This window comes from Pleurodeles waltl, chromosome 3_1, assembly GCF_031143425.1.
Source record: "Pleurodeles waltl isolate 20211129_DDA chromosome 3_1, aPleWal1.hap1.20221129, whole genome shotgun sequence".
NCBI lineage: Eukaryota > Metazoa > Chordata > Amphibia > Caudata > Salamandridae > Pleurodeles > Pleurodeles waltl.
The window spans coordinates 1,119,830,374-1,119,847,138 of NC_090440.1; positions in this window are offsets into that span (position 1 = coordinate 1,119,830,374).

Here is a 16,765-nt window from a genome sequence, read left to right on the forward strand (position 1 = left end):
TTGACAAACCATTGTGCACTTTGGACTTTAATTTGCTGTTCCCCAGCTGGATTAGCAGGAGACCCTATCTGGATTTTGAGAGGTACAGACCTCGTTACCCTTGCCCAGCACCTAAGTGCTGAGATGAGAAGACTTAGGTGGTCATTACAACCCTGGCGGTCGGTCTTAAAGCGGCGGTAAGACTGCCACCAGGCCGTCTGTAAAAAATTTGCAATTACGACCGTGGCGGAAACCGCCAACAAAGGCAGCCACTTTAACACTGCGACCGCCACGGCGGTACAAACAAACAGCGTGGCAGTCACCGCCAACAGAAAGGCGGGAGACAATGTACCGTCCACACTATTATGACAGGCCAATCCGCCACCTTTTCCGGGGCTGATTCACCGCGGATAAAAACATGGCGGAAACAGGAATCCCGAAGGAAAACCGCTCACTTCTACACACCCCACGAGGAACGAAGACGCCATGGACCCGGAACTCCAAATTCTACCTGCAATAGTCTTCCTGCTCCTCTACCAGGAGCACGAACGCCGGCGGCGAAGACCACGGTGAGTACTGCACCTACGACACAGGGGAGGAGGGAGGCAAAAAACAGGGACACACACGCGCACACCCCCACCCTCACCCACTACAACACACACACTAATGCATATCAATACATCACAGTTACACCCCTCAAAGCCCCCGGAAGAATGCAAAGACAATAGAAAATGAGTGTAACCATTATAATATATTAAAAGCAAGTAGGCAGAAATATATATATACACCATGTACATGATTTATACCAAGCATAGTAGTCCAGGTAGTGCTCTAAGAAAGTCCGTGGAACACTGGGACCACACGGCATGGGGGAGGCCCACACAAGATCCCCGACCATGACAGAGAGAACACTGCAGGGGCATCAGACAGCAACTAAACAGGCACCTCAGGGGGAGGGAAAGGGGGGGCACCTCAGCCGCTTGAGTGCACGACGCCAAATACATGAGGGGGCCACATGCCCACTGTTCCATCCTGGGGAGTGCAAAGCCACAGTCTCTCAAGTCTCTACAGTGGGTGGGTTGCCCTCTGTTCCATCCTGGGGAGTGTAAAGCCACAGTCTCTACAGTGAGTGGGTTGCCCACTGTTCCATCCTGGGGAGTGCAAAGCCACAGTCTCTCAAGTCTCTACAGTGGGTGGGTTGCCCACTCTGCAATCATGGGGAGTGCAAAGCCACAGTCTCTCAAGTCTCTACAGTGGGTGGGTTGCCCACTGTTCAATCCTGGGGAGTGCAAAGCCACAGTCTCTCAAGTCTCTACAGTGGGTGGGTTGCCCACTGTTCAATCCTGGGGAGTGGAAAGCCACAGTCTCTCAAGTCTCTACAGTGGGTGGTTTGCCCACTGTTCAATCCTGGGGAGTGCAAAGCCACAGTCTCTCAAGTCTCTACAGTGGGTGGGTTGCCCACTCTTCAATCCTGGGGAGTGCAAAGTCACAGTCTCACAAGTGGATAACATTCTCCAATGGTTCTGGAGGGGGCATGATGCCCAGAGTGCTTCATCCTGCTAAGGACAGAGGTAGTGGATGACAGTCTCCACTGGTTCTGGAGGGGGCATGGTGCCCAGAGTGCTTCATCCTGCCAAGGATTGGGGTAGTGGATGCTTTTCTCCACTGGTTCTGGAGGGGGCATGGTGCCCAGAGTGCTTCATCCTGCTATGGACAGAGGTAGTGGATGACAGTCTCCACTGGTTCTGGAGGGGGCATGGTGCCCAGAGTGCATCATTCACCCGTGGCATCAGTGCCCTTGCCGCTCATGGGCCAGCGGTGCTTGAGACGGCGGTGCCCTGTTCAGCGGTGCTTGAGACGGCGGTGCCCTGTTCAGCGGTGCTTGAGACGGCGGTGCCCTGTTCCGCCGTTCTTGAGACGGCAGTGTCCTGTTCAGCGGTGCTTGAGATGGCGGTGCCCTGTGCAGCGGTGCTTGAGACGGCGGTGCCCTGTTCAATGGTGCTTGAGATGGCGGTCTCCATTGCAGGGTCTCAGCTGCTGGCGGTCCTTCATGGCCCAGCGGGGCTTGTGCTGGCGGTCCTTCATGGCCCAGCGGGGCTAGTGCTGGCGGTGGCCTCCTGGGCAGGTGGGCTGGTGCTGGCGGTGGCCTCCTGGGCAGGTGGGCAGGTGCTGGCGGTGGCCTCCTGGGCAGGTGGGCTGGTGCTGGCGGTGGCCTCCTGGGCAGCTGGGCTGGTGCTGGCGGTGGCCTCCTGGGCAGCTGGGCTGGTACTGCTGGTGGCCTCCTGGGCAGCTGGGCTGGTGCTGGCGGGCCCCTCCTGGGCAGGTGGGCTAGTGCTGGCAGTCCTGTCCTGGGCTGCTGGGCTTGTGCTGGAGGTGGGCTCCGGGGCATCGGGGATGATGGCAGTCTTCTCCGCCGTGCTGCTCTTCCCAGACTTTCTGGGTTTCTTGTGGAAAGTGTCACAGCTGACTCCACACTCCCACCGGGACCCCTGGGAGCGGCTTTGGTGGCTGGAGTCTTCCCCCTCTCCAGCCGGGCACTGGCCAACTTCTGATGCTTCCCAGGTGGGGGACTGTCTGTGCTGTGGCTCCATGCCACACTGGCTGCCCTGGTGGCCGGTGCACTCCATATTCCGGTGACTACAGGCACCACTGGTCCAGGAAATGTTGTGGCTGAGGTGCTAGTTCGGGACCTAGGAGACGGACGGGGTGGGGGAGGTGTGGGAAAGAGGTCAAGGGTGGACAGGAAAAGTTTTTGGGAGACACTGGGACGGGTAGCTGGAGGGGGTTTGGGAGTGGAGGAAGAGGTGGTGGTTGTAGGAGGTGTACGTTTGGTGACTTTGGGTGAAGGTGCATGCGCTGGAGGCTGTCGTGAGGTGGATGGCTGTTGGGTGGGTGTGTGCTTGCGTTTGTGTATCTTGGGAGGGGGTGTCACAGACACACTGGGAGAGGACACAGGGGATGTGTGACTGGTAGTGGGGGTGGTGACTGCATGTAAGCGGGGTGTGGTGGTGGGTGTGCTGGAGAGGGATGTAGTGGCTGTAGAGGTAGTGCATGCAGGTGTGAGTGGAGACGAGACTGGGAGGGAGGAGGGAGATGAGGAGGAGGGGGACACAGTGGAGGCAGTGGATGTTGGCGTGTCTGCATGTGTGTGATGCTTGCGTGTGTCCCTGTGGGATGTGTGGTGCTTATGTTTGCCAAAGCTTCCCTTGTGTGTTGACGTGTGTGCATGCTGGTCTGTAGGTGTGCTTGGGATAGGCTGAGGTACTGGGGATTGGGTCTGGGTGGAGGAAGTTGGAGGGGGGAGGCTAGAGATGTGGACAATGGCTGCAGTCAGTGCTGAGGCCAGAGTCTGAAAAGCTCGCTGAAGGGCCGCCTGACCAGAATGAATGCCCTCCAGGAATGCATTTGTTTGTTGCAACTGTCTCTCTACACCCTGGATGGCATTCAAAATGGTAGACTTCCCAACAGTGAGGGACCTGAGGAGGTCAATGGCCTCCTCACTGAGGGCAGCAGGGGTGACTGGGGCAGGGCCTGAGGTGCCTGGGGCGAAGTTGATGCCCATCCTCCTGGGGGAGCGGGCACGGGGCAAAGGAGGAGGGGCTGCTGGGAGGGCCGTGCTGGTAGGGGGGTAGGCGGCTGTACCTGTAGATGTGGGGGGCACAGATGTTGCCACCACCACAAGGGAGCTCCCATCAGAGGACGAGTCCGTGTCGCTGGTGTCAGTTCTTGTACCGGCCGTAGAGCTCCCCTCCGTCCGACTGGTGAACTCTGAGTCCGTAGTCCCGCCCTCCAGGGCCATGTGGGATGCAGCTCCCTCGTGCTCCGGTGCCACTGCTCCTCCGCCTGATGATGCTAATGCACACAAGAACAGGGAGACCACAAAAAGGGGGGGACGACAGAAGAAAGACATGTTGAGTGCATGCATTACTGCTACCGTTGGCAGACACGACTGACACAGAAGCCCCCTGCACTACGCCACGCTCTTGGGGTCCACTGTTCAATTCCTGGGAAATGGCCTACAAGGCTATGGACAACATCTGCACACATAGATGACACAGGGGCATGACTAGGTTTACTTGGCACTCTATAGAGGTGGGGTGGGGTGCCACATGGCATGCCTTACGGAGGGGCCTTGCCAACGGAACTCGCCCTGGCCTAGGGAAACCCACAGCCCACCTCCCCCACCCAGACCCCTCCACTGCACGCAAAGTCAGCAGAATGAGAGTGTACTCACCCCCTTGTGGCTGCTGTGATGGCCTCAAGCGCCCATCCAACTCCGTGTAGGCCACCGCCAGGATCCTGAACATCAGGGGGGTCATGGTGCGACATGCACCCCTCCCACGTTGGGAGGCCATCCCCAGCTGAGCTTCCACCGTCTTCTTGCTCCAGCGGCGAATGTCCTCCCATCTTTTCCGGCAGTGGGTGCTCCATCTGTGGTAGACCCCCAGGGTCCAGACGTCCTTGGCGATGGCACGCCAAATATCTTTTTTCTGGTGGGCGCTGACCTACATGAAATGTACAGGGGAAAAAGAGAAGTTATTACCAACTGCACCGTCAAACTGATTGGCCCCCATCCCTACCCTAGCCATGTGGCACATGCATTCACCGTCTTTCATGCACCCAGCACTCTCCCCCCTTCCTTCTTACATCCAGCCCTCTCCACACAGGCATAGCCCATACAACATGCTCCCTGTGTACTTACCTGTTTGTCTGGAGAACCATAGATTAGCGTGTACTGGGGGAGGACCCCATCCACGAGATTCTCCAACTCCTCTGATGTGAAGGCAGGGGCCCTTTCCCCAGACACTCGAGCCATTGTCTCTTCCAGACCTAGGTCACAGCAGCACTTGCAGTGTAGGTCCTCTCCTGTCGAAGATCAGGTATCGAGTGATTGAACAGATAAAAAATGTCGGTCACGTCTGCGGCGGTGCGTACCGTCACCGCCGGCGTACATCGTCATTGGCTCCTGGGACCCATAGTTACCTCACATCCCATTGTCCCACTTTACAGGTCAGGCAGCCGCCATTTCAGGGGCCCACATGGCTTCATTTTCAACAGCGTCAAACATACCTAGGCCTAGACTCTACACACATACAGACCATCTTTTGTATATGAATGGTGTTCTGTGTAAGCTGTGGGTACGTACCTCTGAGTTTTTTGACTCTGTGCTCACTGTTGTCCTTCATAGGCACATAGTCCGCTAGGACATGTGAGGAGATGGCAGCATCCTCCGGTGTACCGACCGTTGGTGGACCTGTCGACAATGGAGGAGCGACATGTGATAATCACATACAGGCTTGACCGTGCCACAATCCAGGAACTGTGTACTCAGTTAGAGCCAGACTTGATGTCAGCTATCCGCCATCCCACAGGAATCCCCCCTCAAGTGCAGGTGCTGTCAGTGCTCCATTTCCTTGCAAGTGGGTCTTTTCAAACAACAGTGGCCATAGCATCAGGGATGTCCCAGCCTATGTTTTCCAACGTATTGTCCAGAGTGTTGTCTGCCCTTCTGAAACACATGCAGAGCTACATAGTTTTTCCTCAGGTGGAGGATTTGCCTACAGTGAAAGGTGATTTCTATGCCCTGGGACACATCCCCAACATCATAGGTGCCATTGATGGGACCCATGTGGCTTTGGTCCCCACCCACAGGAGTGAACAGGTGTACGGAAACCGAAAGAGTTATCATTCGATGAATGTACAGATGGTATGTTTGGCAGACCAGTACATCTCCCATGTGAATGCCATGTTCCCTGGCTCAGTGCATGATGCCTACATCCTGCGGAATAGCAGCATCCCTTATGTGATGGGTCAACTCCAGAGGCACCGTGTGTGGCTATTAGGTGAGCGCCTGGAAGCAAGTCAGTGGGAATGGTTGTCTGGGTCTGGGGCTATCCCTCCAGGTTAGTGTGTGTCTAACAATTGTCCCTCACCATTTGCAGGTGACTCTGGGTACCCTAACCTGTCATGGCTACTGACCCCAGTGAGGAATCCCAGGACAAGGGCAGTGGAACGCTACAATGAGGCCCATGGGCGAACTAGAAGGATGATCGAGCGGACCTTCGGCCTCCTGAAGGCCAGGTTCAGGTGCCTCCATATGACAGGTGGATTTCTATTCTACTCACCAAAGAAGGTGTGCCAGATCATCGTGGCCTGCTGTTTACTTCACAACTTGGCTTTGCTTTGCGACGACAGGTGCCTTTTCCGCAGGAGGATGGTCCAGATGGCGGTGTTGTGGCAGCTGTGGAGCCTGTGGACAGTGAAGACGGGGAAGCAGATGAAGAAGGCATGAACAACAGGGACTCCAGCAATATTTCCAGTGAGACACAGGTAAGAGTACAGACCTGCCTACTACATGTACTTTAACACTACTACCTCTCTACTGTCTATCGTTTTCACCCTGTGTATGGTCACTGAGTTGTCACTTTCCCTTACGATTTCACAGATGTGGGTCCCACTGTGTGACATCTGCTTAGATTCCTCATGGACTAGAGCTGTGTGACATAGGTATGTTGACATTACAATTGAAAGAGCATTTTGTCACTGTAATTGCTAATACACTAATTCGAAATCACAGACAGGCTCCAGATTGTTTTGTGCTTTAAGTGTGTTTATTTAAGTGTTCAATATTGGAGGGGTAGTGAAATGGTGAGGGGTAATGGCAGTGGAATGTCCATGGCAGAGTCCAGTCTATTACTCTCACAGGTGCATTGCTCATATGGGCATAGGAAGTGGAGCTGGGGCAGTTTAAGTATGGACAGGGTGACAAAGTGGGACAGTAGGATGACAATCAGGGTGGTCTCTTTTCTTGGCGGGGGTCTTGACATTGTGCTCTGTCTTTGTCCTGGATCTCAGGGTTGTTTGCGGGGTGGTTCTCCCTCTGCAGGGGGTGGGGTGCTGGTGTGGTGGTCCTGTGGGGGGGCGTCCTGTCCACTAGCGCCGGTGGAGGTGGTGGGCAGTTCATCGTCCATGCTAGTGTCAGGGGCCCCTTGTTGTGCCACAGTGTCCCTCCTGGTGTTGAGTACTTCCTTCAGCACCCCTACGATGGTGCCCAGGGTGGAGCTGATGGTTCTGAGTTCCTCCCTGAAGCCCATATACTGTTCCTCTTGCAGGTGCTGGGTCTCCTGAAACTTGGCCAGTACCATTGCCATCGTCTCTTGGGAGTGGTGGTAGGCTCCCATGATGGAGGAGAGGGCCTCGTGGAGAGTGGTTTCCCTTGGCCTGTCCGCCCCCTGTCGCACAGCAGCCCTCCCAGTTCCCCTGTGTTCCTGGGCCTCCGTCCCCTGGACCGTGTGCCCACTGCCACTGCCCCCAGGTCCCTGTTGTTGCTGGGGTGGTGGGTTATCCTGGGTTCCCTGTAGTGGTGGACACACAGCTGATTGACGTGTCCTGGGGACGGAGGTATGGGCCCGCTGGGTGGGTGCTGTGCTGGTGTTTCCAGAGGGGGGAAGGTCTGTGGTGGCCTGTGACTGGGTGAGGGGAACTGACTGTCCTGAGGTCCCCGATGGGCCGGGGTGGTCACCTAGATCCAGTTGGACAGAGCTGCTGTCACCACTGTGGGCCTCTTCTGTTGGTGGTGTGGACATGTGTGGACCCTCCTGTCCGGTGACGTTGGGTAGGGGTCCTGCAGGCGTATAAAAGGATGGTTATTACATCTGTGTGTGTCATGGTGTGCAATGGGTGGGTGACCGTGTACCCCAGTGCTTGCATTCCTGTGTGGGACCTTGTGTGATGGTGGTTTAGGGGGTTGTATGGGTTTGTACAGTGGGCATGCTTTAGTGATGGGTGTCCATGCTTTGTTGTTGCATGCAGGGCTTGGTGTTGGGATGGGTGGTTTGTGATGTTGGGACATATTTGAGGAGTTGTGGTGCTGGGGGTGAGGGTGAGGGTGGGGGTATTTGCTGGCAGGCAGGTAGGGTGGGGGATGTAATAATTAAGATTTGTCTTACCAGAGTCCATTCCTCCAGCTACTCGTGCGAGGCCCTCAGGATGCAGAATCGCCAAGACTTGCTCCTCCCATGTTGTTAGTTGTGGGGGAGGAGGTGGGGGTCCGCCGCCAGTCCGCTAAACCGCCAGGTGGTGTCTTGAGACCACGGAACGCACCTTCCCCCGTAGGTCGTTCCACCTCTTCCTGATGTCCTCCCGATTTCTTGGGTGCTGTCCCACTGCGTTGACCCTGTCCACTATTCTTCGGCATAGCTCCATCTTCCTTGCAATTGAGGTATGCTGCACCTGTGATCCGAATAGCTGTGGCTCTACCCGGACAATTTCCTCCACCATGACCCTGAGCTCCTCCTCCGAGAACCTGGGGTGTCTTTGCCATGCCATGGGGTGGTGTAGTTGATGTGTGGGGTGGAGTGTGTGGTGATAAGTGTGCTGATATGTAGTGGTGTGTTGTGTGGGGTGCGTGGAAGTTCTGTGGGTGATGGTGTTGTGTGCCTGTGGATGCTGTTGTTCTTGCTGGTGCTGTCTCTCTCTGGCCTTCTTTCTGAATTTTTGGTCATAGGGGTATGTGGGTGATGTGGGTGTGTGTTTTATATTGTATTGGGTGTGTGGGAGTGGTGTGTGTATGTGTATCAGGTGTGTATTTCGAATTGTCCAATGTGGCTGTGTTTTGTAAGAGTGTGTGTATTTTGAGCGCGGCGGTGTGTATCGCCAATGGAATACCGCGGTTTAAAGACCACCACGTGGATTCGTGTGTCGTGATAGTGTGGGCGTATTTCTGTTGGCGTGACGGTGGAGGTTTTGTTTTATCACTGACCTTTGGTGTGGCAGACTTGTGTGGGTGTCTGAATTTTGGCGGATTCCGAACTGTGGGTCATAATAGCTGTGGCGGAATTCAGAGGCCGCGGCGGTGTGTTGGCGGTCTTCTGCACAGCGGTAAGCAGCTTTTACCGCCAATGTTGTAGTGAGGGCCTTAGATGTTTCTTTTGACCCATGAGAAGACTTTTGACCAAGCTTCTGACATGCTGACACCGTCTCTTCTTACTTACTTTTTGCCAACTCTAGCTACTTTTATCCTGGCCCAGATGTTGTTTTCCAAATTTCTTTTGCCCTTTATTTTCTTTTTGCTTTTTGTCCCCATGACTTGTAACTCAGACTAGGAGAAATTGGACTTTGTACCTTTAAGGGATCCCCACCTGTTTAGAGGCTATTTTGGAAAATTCTGATTTATTGCGAGTACTTGAATGAACTGGTTAACGTTTATTCATAGAACACCAGGTTCTGGTACTTATGTTTTGTATCATCTTAATAGAACTCTTAGTTTGTTGGATATTAGTTAAATTTTGGTTGTTCACAAGACCTGGACATCCAATGGTAATCTTGTATCTTTATAACTTATTTTAAGAATTTTCTATATTAACCTGAGTCTAAGATTGTAATAAAACCCTTTATCTTTATTCCTGGCTTGGGTTTTCCTAGCGTGGCCACTTTGGTCATGCTGTAAGTTTGATTTGATTTGCATGTTGAATTTGAACCCACTTCTTCTCAAGGGTGAAAAGACTTGATGACCTAGTTTAGAGCAAACCTGAGATGCTCCATCAAATCTGGTAGCAGAGCAGTGGTTCCTCCGAAAAGGGAAGAGCATAGTGTAAGTAAACCCTAGTACTTGCCCTATTATAAGATTGTCCAGACCCACTCCAATTTCTGATCCCATGGTTCGTTCAGAAGATTAAAGGAGTTCCAGCGTTGCTCCTATGCAGCAGATGTGTGAGTATTAATAGGGTTTGTGCATGTGTTGCTTTGGCTAAAGATTATAGAAAAGTGTGATGTTGTGAAGAGTTTTGTGGAGTTTTCAAAGTTTTTGTGGTGCTTTCTGCTAAGAAGTTGTGTTGGTTTATGAGTCTGTCATGGCCTATGATCCTAGATAATGCACAAGTATAGAAGACACTTGGATAATTTATTTTCTGCAGTGTAAGGTGCTTGTCATGAGACATCATCAAAAGTGCCAGTAGTATCCATCGTGTGAGTGGTTGGTATTAGCAAATCCTAAGTGCACATGGAGGAACTGTATCAATCAGAGTGAGATTCACTGGTTGAGTATCAATCGTTGCATAATTGTGACAGCATAGTGGGAAAGAGTATCTCTGTATTGCTTTTGAAGTGTTTGGTTACCCTATCCTCTAGTAAGCAGTTAGGTTGTTGGTTTTTGCTCACAATATTTTGCAATAGGTTTGCGTGACATGATTGTGAGAGAAACTGTAGAGGAGGGTGAGCTGCTGTGAAGACTGAGCCCATATATTAAACACCAAGACATTGGTTGTAGTAGCCCAAATAGGAGACTGCCCTCAGTGAAAAATAACTCATAGTCCAGGACCTTTAAATGAGATTGGCATTCCTTGCAGTCCCTAGGTACCCTCTAACACTTTAGGAAAGGACATGTCTAATGCAAATACCCCAGATCTAGGAAATTCAGGTCCTTCAGGAGCAGAAGCAATGTCAAATACTCCAATAGGTTAGTGAGGTTTCAATGCCTAACAATTAAATAATTGGTTGAATAATTTGAGTCCTGCAGGTGCAACAGGAGGAATGAATTTCAGTGGAAGATCAGTACAGGTCCCATGGAAAGAAAGACCATTAGATGTGCAGAAACTAAGGTTGAAGTTAACTGAGATGATATTGGGATATGTGGATTTAGCTCAGTTAGATATTTACAGGGAGGATGAACAGTGGTTCTCATGCAACAACATCACAAAATGTCCAGGTCAAGCTTACTACAGACTAGCTGAATTAGCCCAGAGATATGTTGTGGATCTAAAAAAATCAAATTCCTTGAAGAGGAGCTATCATTTAGAATTGAGTGCCAAAGATATTTTGAACATGAGACCTCCAGAAATGAAACTGCAGATTAGAAAATTAATTTGTTATATCCAAAAATGAGGTGCATTAGATAAGTGGGAAGGCAGGTGGGCAAATAAAAGAGATCAGAAGAAAATTAGAAAAGAGCTGCCTTTGAATGGAGCAGGTCAGAGTGAGGGAAATGTAAAGATGCTTCCCATGAGAGAAGTGCCTTTTAGAGGGTATTTCATGTACCTTGGGGCTGAAGTGATATTTTGTCATTCACAAATGATTTCCAAAAATTGAGAGAGAGGCCAGCAGAATGGTATAGTCAAACTGAAAGATTTGTGAAGCTTTCCAAATGTTTGTGGAAAGATTTGAAAACAATGTTTGAAATTGGGATTCCGAGTGATTTGTGGACTGAATGTAAAATTTCTGTTGATTGACCAGACAGTGAACGTCCAAGAGATCCTGTGACAATGGCCATCTAAAGAGGTGATGAAGAAGTATCAAAAAACGTATTGGCTTTTTGAAAGACAAGGTGCCCCCTAAAGATATAGATTGGCTGTGAATTGACCCAGGGGTGTGAGGAGTTGATACATTCCTATTATGAGAGATTTTTGCAGGATTTCAAGCATCTAAGTGGTACTGAGACCATTGAGGTGAAAGATATGTGTCTTTTGTGTTCAGATTTGTTCAGGGATTAAAGCCTGAAATAAATACCATGATCCAGCAACATTTGATTTGTTGGCAGAACAAACTGATTACTGATATCCTGTAGTATACAAAGTACTGTAGTGACAAATTGGAGTTAAAGTTGAAAACGTTGAAGGAAAAGATAATGGTGATGCAGTTGAAAGCTGCACAGAGAAATTAGAATCCACTGTTTGCAGGGAATACTAGTGGAATTCAGGGAACTGAGATGATGCAAGGTAATGGTTATCAGTAGCAAGGTAGAGGACAAGGTGTTCCTTCAGATTAGAATGTAGGTGTCAATGTGGGGACTTTGAAGAGAATTAACATTTGTCACATGTTTGGCAAAGTAGGCCATTGGAAGAGGGAGTCTCCTTTTAATGTGAATAATAATCAGAATCTGAGTGACGGATTTGTTCAAATGCCGATAAATAATCAGGTTCAAATGCAGAGAATACAAGGACTCCGAATTCAGAATTCACATGTGTCCCAGAGACAACAGATGCAGGTACCACATGTACTGATGGCCCAATAGAATGTAAACCAAATGGCTAATGTAGATTCAAATCAGTTGACCACTCAGTTTCCCTTGATTGACTTGAGTGATGAGGAATTTTGAAACGTTTTCCGGTTGAGGTGCCCAAAAGAAGAAGAATGCATGCTAGGTGCATTCTTACAAGTAGATAAATGTGGTCCATAGGTAGATGGTGATGTAAATGGTCACCATGAGACATTTCTAGTCGATACAGGAGCTACATGCTTTACTGTAAAAAGAGCAGAAATACTAAATTTGCCTTTTTCAGGAAAGAGGATTCAAGGTGTAGTCAACACAAATAAACACTTGTCTAACCTGTCCAACACATCCAACCCAGTGACACAAGCTATCCCCATAAAAATAGGTTAATTTGAGGATAAGCACCAATTTGTGATGTGTGATTCAAGTCCTGTTAGTTTACTTGGATGCAATTTGCGATGCGAGTTTAACTGTTCCATCAGTTGTACCCCACATGGTATTGACATACACACAAATCATGAAGATGCATTTAAAATTGTGAATCAAACCCAGAGTGTCACATTGTACCCTATGTGGATATGAAATGACTTACCTGAAGATGTAAAAGGTACTGTGTCCCCTGAAGTTTGGGACTTTTCAGGAAAAGAGATAGGACTCATTAAAGGATTTGAGCCTATCAAGATAACTGTGAAACCGAATGCTGTGTGTCGTAGACTCCCTCTGTACAACATGACACCTGTACCCATTGCAGGAATTACCCCAATGATTGAGTCTCTGATAGAACAGGAAAATATATGAGAGATAATGGGAAGTCCATGTAACTCTCCTATTATGGGACTGTGGAAGCACAGTGAAAATACCTCATAGTCCAGAACCTTTAAATGAGATTGTCATTCGTTGTTGTCCCTAGGTACCACATTCAGCAGTGATTTTATTCAAAATTCCATGCAAAGCGGAGTGGTTCACTGTGATTGACTTGTGCCAACCATTTTTCCCCATACTGTTCCATGTTTAGGTATGGTGCAGAGTTTCACAAGGGTATCCTGAGAGACCATCCATCTTCAACCAGATCTCGCTAAAGAATCTGTAGCCCTACCGTTCAGTTTTAATTCAGTACATGGATGATCTGTTAGCATTGTCAAAACAAAAAGCTTGTAAAAGAGATACAATTGCCCTGTTGAACCACTTAGCTGAGAATGGACATAAAGTTTCCCTGACTAAATTGCAGTATTGTAAGAAAGAAGTCTTACATTTAAGAAACCACATTGAGAAAGATGTAAGGAAAGTGTCAAATGAAAGAATCTCAGCATTTCTGAAAATGAATCCCCCAAAGACACAGAAAGAAGTCAGAATGTTCTTGGGAATGGTTGGCTACTGTCACACAAAGATGTGTTTGATCCAGTACCATTGGATACCTCCATACATGCCTCCTCAGAGCTGAGAGAAAATCTCTGTTGTGCCCCTGTTCTGTGAATGCCTGATTACAAATAATGTTGTACTTTGTACTGCTGTGAGAGGGAGGGATGGACTCTATCAGTTTTGACTCAAGTGCATGGAAGTGGGAATACACCAGTGGCATATTTGTCTGCCACTCTTTATCTTGCAGCTTCAGCTTTGCCTCGCTGTCTTAAAGATGTTGCAGCTGCTAGTGTCAGTATTCAGCAGTGTGAAAGAATCATCTTGGGTCATCCTTTGAATGTCTTTGTGCCTCACTCCATGGAAATATTGTTAACCCGCACCAAAACCCAGCATTTAACTGGTGCTCGTCTATCCCAGTATGAACAAGTTGTACTGGCTGTGCCGAATGCTACACTTAAAAGCTCTACCACTTTGAACCCAGAGAAATTCTTCCCTTGTCTGTTAGAGAAAAAAATGTAAATGATTGTACTGATGAAATTGAGCATGACTGTGTAGATGTCACTGAACTATGCACCAAGCCAAGAACTGATATTTAAGACATAACACTTCCCGAATCTGAACATGTGATGTTTGTTATTGGCTCCCGTTTAAGAGACAATGATGGTACCCTGAGAGCTAATTATGCTGTTTGTACAGTCTTGGGTGTTGTCGAGGTTTTCTGGCATCAAGACATTTTTTCTGCCCAAGTAGCTGAATTAGTTGCTCTTCCAAGAGCATGCTGTATTTCTGTATAGAGGAAGGTGACTATTTTCACTGATAGTCAATATGGCTTTGGTGTTGTTGATTATTTTGAACAGTTATGGTCCCACAGAGGTTTTATGACCTCTTCGGGATCACCAATTATGAATGAAGAAAAAGTGTACAATCTGTTGAATGCATCACAGTTGCTAGACCAAATTGTGGTTGTGAAGTGTTCTGCACACCACAAAGCAACCTATAATGTTACTCTCTACAGTAGTTATGCCGATGAGTGGCAACATACTGTGCTTCGATTTGTACTGCTTTTAATGGTGAGTTCTCCAATAAAGGAAATTATGAGACAAGTCACAGTCTTCTGTTAACTGCTACTGATAAATGGGAGAAAGTTAAGAGATGGCAGGAAGAAGTGTCATAAGAAGAACATCAGAGTAGCGCTCGAACAGGTTGTGTCAAAAGAGATGGAGAAGATGTTTGGGTTTCCAATGATAGGAGAGTTATGATGACTAACAGTTCATTGCCACCTATGGTGAAGCATTTGCACAGTACAGCTCAGTTTGGTTATGATGCTATGGTCCGGATGTTTAGGTAAACTTGGTTTAATCTGAGATTCAGATTGATGGCAGAAGCCCTTTGTCACAGGTGTGTTACATGTCAGCAAATGAATGTAGGCAAATGTACAGCAGTAACAGTGAGTCACATAAGCAGTTCAGGAGGCCCTTTCAATAGAATGCAGCTTAATTTCATTGAGTTTCCTGTGTGCAATGGATTGAGATACATCTTGGTTATTATATGCGTTTTCTCTCATTGGGTTGAGACCTACCCGACCAGGAGAAATGACAGTCTCACAGTAGCAAAGCTGTTGCCTAGGCTGGATTCCTGACTTCTCTAGAGTCAGATCAAGGGACTCACTTTAACTGTGACCTTCTGAAAGTATTGTCTGTGGCATTAAAAGTTGAGCAAAGGCTCCATTGCAGTAACAGGCTAGAAGCTTCTGGATTTGTGGAGCTAGCTAATGGAACTCTAAAGTTCTGAATGGTAAACATTTCTGCCTCCACATAATTGAAATGGCCTGATGCATTTCCTCTTGTTTTGATGATTTTGCACAGTACCCTATAAAGAAAATCAGGATTGTTTCCGCACAAGATTATCATGGGCCGTGCCATGAGATTACCAGCTGGACCTGCAAATGTGCTTGTGAACATTACAGATTACATGGTACTCGATCATTGCAAAGGACTGGCTGACTTGGTTCATTCTGTGTCTCATCATGTTGGAGAAGCTACAGTCCTGCTGCAGCAGGAGTTGTACCATGATTTGTTTCCAGGTGACTATGTTATGGTGAAAAAACATGTCCGGAAGTCCTGCTTAGAACCGCATTGGAAGGGGCCACACTAGGTCATGGTGGTGACAACAAAAGCTGTGAACTGTGCTGGTCTACCTAACTGGATCCATGTGACACACTCACAAATTATAGATCCCTTGATGACACAGCACATGTTCCTGTAAGACTGGTTACATTGAGATGAAGGGAGCAGCTTAGTCAAGCTGTTGGGGATACTCAAGTAACTGAAACAGCACAATTGTGGTCTAAGGGGGGGTTTGAGCAAGTCAACAGCAGTGGCTGGTACAGAAGGATCAAGACAGTAACAGTTGGGTCTGTAAAGCTCACATGCTGGCAAAGGATCTAGTGCTATAGCAAAAAGTGTTGTTCCTGGAGACCACTGGCCAAAGCGAGCAAACCCTTCCAGTAGTGCAAGTGCCCCCGATTATTCCAGAAGAATTTGAAGAGTCTGGTCAGAGTGACAGTGATACAGCTAGACCAGTAGCTCAAAGAGAAAGAGAGTCCCTTGTCAAAAGTACGCAGCACCTGAATGATCTAATTTTGCAGCAAATGACTGGGAGAAGGAGTTTACATCTTTTTGTTTTAAAAATACGTATCCAGTTGAACATTTTTGAATTTGTTCTTGTGGCACAGCTGAACTTTGAAATTTCATTGCCACTTGACTGACCTTGGATTTGATTATTAGTGATTGTGAACTGCACATTTAATAGAAACATTTGTATTTTCATTAGAGACATTTGCTGGATCGTGTAGCAATTAAAGAAGAGTTTGCAAACTTAGGTCTGATTTTTGAAAAAAAAGGTTTTAGTCATGATATTTGCTTTGCTCACAACTAAAAGATTGAAAGAATTGAAAGAAACATTTACTATTTTGTGGGCACTATTTGTATTTTTATTTTTTGATTTTTGGTTTGAAATTACAGAAATAGTGGAGTCCACTAGAAATAAGAGTAGTAAACTTAGATACCTATGCAACAGAGGGTTATTTGTGACTGTTACCCTGATGATGACATTCCTTATTGGATTAAGCTTAAGTACACCATATAGAACAGGAAACATTAGATCAACAAGTGCACAGAGTTCCAGAATGCCTAAGAATATAAATTACATACACTAGGGGCCAGATGTAGCAAAGGATTTTACCCATTCTGTGTCTATGGGAAAAAGTGTTCGTACATATGGCCCTAGATGAGGAAATATTACATGCAGATGTTTCTAGAGGAGAGTTTTCTTTAAATGCTTATTATAAATTCATGTATAAATATGTAGATACCATGGATGTTGAGAATTGCTATTTATGAACACAGTTACCTTCATCACTTAGTGAGGGGATAACATATC